The sequence below is a fragment of the Podarcis muralis genome, chromosome 3 (genome assembly GCF_964188315.1).
Source record: "Podarcis muralis chromosome 3, rPodMur119.hap1.1, whole genome shotgun sequence".
NCBI lineage: Eukaryota > Metazoa > Chordata > Lepidosauria > Squamata > Lacertidae > Podarcis > Podarcis muralis.
Genome location: NC_135657.1, coordinates 99,848,935 through 99,856,722, shown reverse-complemented (window position 1 = coordinate 99,856,722; position 7,788 = coordinate 99,848,935).

The window sequence follows — 7,788 nt, the reverse complement described above, 5'->3', positions numbered from 1 at the left end:
TGGTCATTGAAGAAGACAGGTCTGGGAAACAAAGAGCCATGTTAGTCCTAGTCAAGCCATGGCGTCTCACCAGAGCCAGTGTGGTGTAGTGGTTAAGAGCGATAGACTCGTAATCTGGGGAACCGGGTTCGCGTCTCCGCTCCTCCACATGCAGCTGCTGGGTGACTTTGGGCCAGTCACACTTCTTTGAAGTCTCTCAGCCTCACTCACCTCACAGAGTGTTTGTTGTGGGGGAGGAAGGGAAAGGAGAATGTTAGCCGCTTTGAGACTCCTTCAGGTAGTGATAAAGCGGGATATCAGATCCAAACTCCTCCTCCTCCTCCTCCTCCTCCTCCTCCTCCTCCTCCTCCTCTTCTTCTTCTTCTTCTTCTTCTTCTTCACCACCTGCCCGCCCACAGTGCAGATACAACCAGACGTATGCAGGAAGCAGAGGAAAGTTTTAAGGTGTTTTCGGGGGTTTTAGGCTTATGTATCTTTATAAGATGAATTTGCCTGATTTCCAAAAATAGCAGCTTTTATCCCCATCCCACTCTGTGGCAGGAAGGGCACTGAACAACGAGGACGTTAGTTCTCATCCTCTAGTTATAGGAATGTTTGTCAGAAACAGGTGGCAATCGCATTTTGGGGGCGCTGCTTATCTGCATCCTGGTTGTTAAGACTGTCGCACACAGATACTACTGGAGGATGGGAAACAGCCTTATCTGTGAGTTGCCATTCTTGGTGGGGCAGTCCACCTGTCAAAGGGTTCTTCAGACATACAGTTCTCCCTCATGACTGTTGGGTACAGTTATTTTATTTTTTTGTTCTCCATGCAACTCTGTTTTAGATCCATGAAGGCCTATATACTGTACTGTATTTTTCACCTGTTAAAGTTCTGCTGATGTTAATACTGTTGGGTTGATGATTTATTGTCAGCTGCAGTGGAAGTTTTCTTACAGCTGAGGTGTCATCCTGAATATTGGGCTTGGCTTGGTCAAAAAATGGCTTCTGCCTGATGACCAAGAGAAGGAGCCTAGTGCAGTAGTCAACTGCCTCACGCTGATACCACTGAGCAGAGGAATTGACAGGGAAGTCCTCTGTTTGCTGGAGAAAAAGAGTGCAGTTTTGTTCAGCCATAGCTCAGAACACATTCATGCATTTCGAAAATGTTGTAGCCAGACGCCACATCACAATGGCAACGTATGCAAGGGCCAATTGCAGGTGTCTTTCCCAGTGGCTTATAAAAACTCTAAATAAGAGTGAGGAGAATGACCTGTGTAATTGTCCCATGCAGAAGTTCTTTATGTTCTGCTGAATCCAGCTGTGTGGAAGAGCTTTACAGCAGATGTTGGTGGCGGATAGAGGGGTAGTAAAGGCAGGAGAAGTTCTGTTGTGCATGCAAGAAGAGATGTTTTAATTTTCACCTGATACTGCAGTTTAGTACTCCAAACTTTAGGATGCATTCACAAGGTCATTCTGTAATTTAACCATGCCTTAGCCTCAAAGGATCTCCCTTCCCTGACTCCAAATATCTGGAGCATTTAAATGGTATTATTATTATTATTATTATTATTATTATTTATTAGAGATATTTGTATACCATTTTTACTAAAACCAGAACATTATCAGGAATGCACGTTTTCTGACTTAACTAAGTGAGTCATTCCAGATTATTCAGCTGACTAAACTCTGCTCTTAGCCATTTTTTCTGTAATAAGGAAATAAGAACAGGGTTTGATCTGATTACCATAGCCGACATGGAATTTGTACAGGGAGATGAGTAATTAAATTTTTAGCTCATTTCAGGAAAGCTAACCTGGAATGCTCTAAATGCCATGAATGTAGATTTATATTGCCTTCAGGTTTGAAAGCCTCTTGGAACATTAAACTGGTTTTTATTTATTTATTTCAACAGATACCCCAATAATGTTTTTTCTGTATATATTTTTTTTAAAGATTAAACAGAGCCGTAACTAATGGACATTAAGTGTTATTGTCAACACCATCTCTAAGAGAAATCTGTCTTTGAAAGTCCTTATTTTCTTTTAAACGGTATTGACTGTATTTGCACTTTTGAAAGAAAATCAAAGAACTAATAGGAGAAACTGCATTTCTGACAGTTTCTCTTTTTTTTTTTTTTTTTTTAAATATATTTATTAAAATTTTCACATAAAACATAGATCAGAAATAACACAATTCATCATTGTCAATTTAACATCTCTCAGTTGTTGCATAGGACTCCCCCACACCTCCCGCATACACTTGCATCATTATTAAATTAATTTCAAACAAATTATCATTTTGCTCATAGTCTTAGTTTGGATTAGCATATAATTCATCCTTAAGTCTAATTTGGTGATAGACAATTGTTTTCTACTCTGGCATCCGGTTCAGCACTCAGCCAAATTACAATATTTTTGTAAATAGATCTTAAATTTCTTCCAGTCTTCTTCCATCCTTTCTTCTCCCTGGTCCCGGATTCTGCCGGTCATCTCGGCTAGCTGCATATAGTCCATCAGCTGCATCTGCCATTCTTCCACAGTGGGTAGCTTCTGAGTTTTCCAGTTCTTGGCAATCAATATTCTTGCTGCTGTTGTTGCATACATAAAAAATGTTCTGTCCTTTTTTAATACACTCTGGTCGACAATACCCAAGAGAAAGGCCTCTGGTTTCTTAGTAAAGGTGTATTTAAACACCCTTTTTAATTCATTGTATATTGTCTCCCAAAAGGCCTTCACTCTAGGGCATGTCCACCAGAGGTGAAAAAATGTTCCTTCATTTTCCTTACATTTCCAACATTTACTATCAGGCGAATGGTATATTTTAGCTAATTTAACAGGGGTCATGTACCATCTATACATCATTTTCATCACATTTTCCTTCAACGCATTACATGCAGTGAAGTTCAGCCCAGAGGTCCACAACCTTTCCCAATCTTCAAACATAATATTGTGCCCAATGTCCTGAGCCCATTTTATCATTGTTGATTTTACCATTTCGTCTTGTGTGTTCCATTTCAGCAGCAAGTTATACATTTTTGAAAGTACTTTAGTCTTAGGTTCTAACAGTTCAGTTTCTAACTTTGACTTTTCCACTTGGAATCCTAACTTTTTGTCATTTTTAAACACTTCTTTAATCTGAGCATAGTGTAACCAGTCTCTCACTTTATCTCTCATCTTTTCTAAACTCTGCAATTTCCAGTTGTCCCCATCCTTTTCTATTATCTCCCAATATTTTGGCCAATTGGCCTCCATATTGACTCTTTTTCGAGCCTTGGCCTCCAGGGGTGACAGCCACCTCGGAGTTTTGTTCTCCAATAAGTCTTTGTATTTTGTCCAGACATTAAAAACTGATTTTCTGACAATATGATTCTTAAAGGCCTTATTTGTCTTAGCTTTGTCATACCATAAATAAGCATGCCATCCAAACGCATTATTAAAACCTTCCAAGTCCAAGACATCCGTATCCTCAAGAAGTAACCAATCTTTTAGCCAGCAGAACGCTGCAGCTTCATAATACAACTTTAAGTCTGGCAGGGCAAAGCCCCCTCTTTCTTTCGCATCTGTTAGTATTTTAAATTTAATTCTGGGCTTTTTGCCCTGCCAGACAAATTTAGAAATATCTTTCTGCCACTTCCGAAAACACTCTGTCTTGTCTACAATCTGTAGTGTCTGAAACAAAAATAACATTTTTGGCAGTACATTCATCTTGATGGCAGCTATTCGGCCTAACAAAGAAAGTTTTAGTCTTGACCAACTATCCAAGTCTCTCTTAATTTCTGACCAACATTTTTCATAGTTATCTTTAAAAAGACTCAGGTTTTTTGCTGTTATGTTTACCCCCAAGTATTTGACTTTCTTAACCATGTTCAGTTCTGTCTCTTTCTGAAGCTGTTCCAACTCAGTATCTGTCATGTTCTTCCCCAACACCTTAGTTTTTTGCTTATTCAACTTAAATCCTGCCACTCGACCAAAGTTTTGAATCAGTTGTAATACTCTTTTCATACTAGATTCCGGCTCCTGTAATGTCAAGACTAGGTCATCTGCAAAAGCTTTAAGTTTATATTGTTTCGCTCCGACCTGGATCCCTTCCACCAACCGGTCCCCCCTAATCATATTCAGGAGCACTTCCAGAACCGAGATAAACAGTAATGGGGAAATCGGGCAGCCTTGTCGTGTACCTTTTTCAATTTTGAACCCTTCTGTAACCACATTGTTAACTATCAGTTTAGCCTTTTGTTCTGAGTATATTGCCTCAATCCCGTTCTCAAACCCCCGTCCCACTCCCATTTCTTTTAAATTCCCCTTCATAAATTTCCAGGATATGTTGTCAAAGGCCTTCTCCGCGTCTATGAAAATTAAAACTGCTTTAGTGTTTATGTTTGTTTGCAAAAGTTCCAATATGTCTATAATGTTCCTTGTGTTTGCAAACATGTGTCTACCCGGGAGAAAGCCTGCCTGGTCTTTATGGATTATCTCACTTAAAACTTTCTTAAATCTTCGTGCCAAAACATCTGCAAATATTTTGTAATCCACATTTAAAAGGGAGATGGGACGGTAGTTCTTAAGTTGTGTCTTTTCAGTTTCCGACTTTGGTATCAATGTGATAAATGCTTCTTTCCACGATTCAGGCGCCTTCTTCCCCTCCATTATTTCATTGCTGACCTCCAATAATGGTTGTATCAAGTAATCCTTCAATATCTTGTAGTAGTTAGAGGTCAGTCCATCTGGCCCTGGTGATTTGCCCTGTTTCAAACTCTGGATGGCCTGCTCAATCTCTTGTCGTGTTATTTTGCTATTCAAAGTTGTTCTATTTTCTTCTGACAACTTTGCTAATCCATTTTTCTCCAGAAATTGTGTGATCTCTGTTTCATCTTGTGGCCCTTGAGTGTATAACTTTTTAAAATACCTCTGGAAACACTTCCTGATCTCTCCCGGGTTCTGAATGTTCCTTCCTTCCACCTCTAAGTTTGTTACTGTATTCAGTCTTTGTCTCCTTTTCAACTGCCAAGCTAGCAGTTTCCCACATTTATTAGCCGACTCAAAAGTTTTTTGTTTCATTGTTTTGATCTTCCATTCTATTTCCTGATTTATCAGTTTAGAATATTGTGCCTGATGAAGTTTGATTTCTCTCAGAATCGGTTGGGATTTCGGGTCAGATCTTAACTTCTTCTCCAACTCTTTAATTCTTTCCAAGATTTTATCCTTCTTTTCGTTTTGTGATCTTTTCTTTAAAGAATTCTGTTGAATCAGGAACCCTCTCATCACAGCTTTACTTGCGTCCCAGATAGTTCTTTTTTCCACCGTAGTACTCAGGTTGATCTCAAAATAGTCTTTTAGAGTTTTTTGGGCCTTCTCTACAATCTTTTGATCTCTAAACAGGCCATCATTCATCTTCCATCTAAAGGAGCCGGTTGGGATCAGTGTCATATCCATTCTCAATGCGTTATGGTCGGAGCACGTCTTGGGGCAGATTTCCACCTTTTTCACCTTAGGTGCCAGACTTCTAGTTATCCATATTTGGTCGATTCGTGTCCAGGTCAATTGGGCTTCAGAAAAGAATGTTCCTTCTCTTCCCAAGGGGTTTCTCACTCTCCAAATATCAATCCAGTCCATATTGTCAGTCATTTCAAAAAAAGTCTTAGGTAGTCTTCCTTCTTTGGTGATGTTTTGATTCTGTGACTTATCCATATTCGTTGATACAACCCCATTCATATCCCCCATCATAATGACGTTGTTATAGTCCAGATGATCCAGCATGGTCTCATGCAGCTTCTTGTAAAAGTCTGATTTCCCTTCATTTGGAGCATAAATTCCTAATACCAAAATTTTTTCTCCTTGGTAATGTACTTCTATTGCAAGGATTCTTCCACTTTCATCTTTAAAAAGAAATTTTGGCGAAAGGCTCTCTTTTGCATAAATCACTACACCTCTTTTTTTAACTGTATCCGATGATATGAATTCTTGGCCAAGCCTTTTGTTTATCAGCACCTTTCTGTGGAGCCTAGTCACATGTGTTTCTTGTAAACATATAATGTCCAATTGTTCCTTTTTTAAAATATGAAAAATTTTAGACCTTTTTTCGGGGCTGTTACAGCCGTTTATGTTCCAGCTCAAAAGCTGCAGAGACATCCTGGATAAATCTGGTTATTCTTTCTGGGGTGGTACCTTGTTCTCCGGTCCTTGGGGGTCCGAGGGTGCAGGCTCCCCTGGAGGTTCTGGCGCTGGCAATCCAAGTCCCTTGTGGAGGTCTTCTCCGTGTGCTCCCAAAAACTTGTCTCTATCTTCCAGTGATTTAATTTTGATCTTTCTCCCTCTGTAGGTAAAGGATAATCCTTGTGGAAACTCCCACCTGAATAAAATTGCGTTGCTTCTTAACAATCTTGCCAATTCCGTGTAGTTAGATCTGAGGTCCAGCAACTGTTTAGGGATGTCCTTGAAAATTTCAATTCTCTTGCCCAAAATGTCTAGTGACCTTTCGTAGTGCAGGCCCAAAATCTTGTCCCTTTCCTCCTTTGATCTCAGTGTTATCAGGCAGTCTCTGGGCTTCTCTATCCTTCTGACTCTGCCAAGCCTAAAAGCAGATACTATTTTAAAGTCTTTTTCCTCTAAGTTCCAGAACTTGGCGAATTCCTTAGTTAAAAATTCAATAAAGTTGTCTTCTACCACCTCTGGAATTGACCGTATCCTCAAGTTGGTCTCCTTACTTCGCAGTTCTGTCATCAAAAAATGGATCTGATGTTCTCCAACTTGTTTGCTGAGTGGTCTTACTTCTTTCTCAAGTTTATCCACTCTTTGATCAGTGTCTTCAGCCAATTTCCGATTTTCACCTACAGCCTCCTTTAATTCTCCAATAGCCTGGGCATTCTGTGCCACTTGCCCAGTCAACTTGTTCAGACTTTCTGTGTTCTGATCAATTTTAGCTGTATGTAAGTCAGCCTTCTTATCCAAAACCTCTAACTTCTCCAAGATTTTATCCAAGACAGAGCTACTTGTCCCTGAAGCCATATCTTCCAAGTGCAGCTCCTCTGTCTCACCCTCCCCTGTCTGTATTAGGGAGGCCGCCTCTATGTCTGGAGGCAAAGTGGAAGGCAAGGCCGGCACAGATGATCTACGCTGTGAGGCTGCAGATAAAGTTAGAGTTGTTTGTTTAGTTCTTCCTCTTCTCCTTGCGCCACTCATTCCAAAGTTATCTGTAATCCAAGGTCAATCCAAGTTGTTCCCATAAGAAAGTGAAGTCCCAGATACAATAGTCAAGCAGAGGCCGGAAAGAGGAAAGTAAAACAAAGTCACTGCTGTAAGTCCCAAATCCTCTAGAGGGAGCTTAATATATCTTTAGGGAGAAAGTTTAATCCAATACAAATTAATAAGCCAAATTCCACGTCCAATAGCCTCCAAAAGGTGATATTTTTCAAGCAGAGAGTACTTAAGACAAAACAATGTTTCTAGCAGTGCCAGACTGCCACTGTTTCAAAGTATCAAGTTCCTGCTCAGGATGTTTCACAGTCTCAATTTAGTGTGTGTATTCAAAGTTGCAAGCTGGTGCACAGTCAGGCAGCTCCAGCACCTGGGATTTTTGTTTAGTTTATAATCCACAAGTCCACAGAAGAAAGGTATCTTTGAAACCTCAGGTCAACAGCTTAACAAAATTTTCCAGTCCAAAAAGCACTTTAAATAGGGTGCCAGATCATTTATTTAAAGCATCGCTCTTTGTCTCCACTCCTCCTGCACTTTGCTTTCAAGTTCAGTGTTAGCGGAAGACGGACTTCCTGTTTATCGTCACTCCGCTTTCAGCCAAATTCCAGCCCTT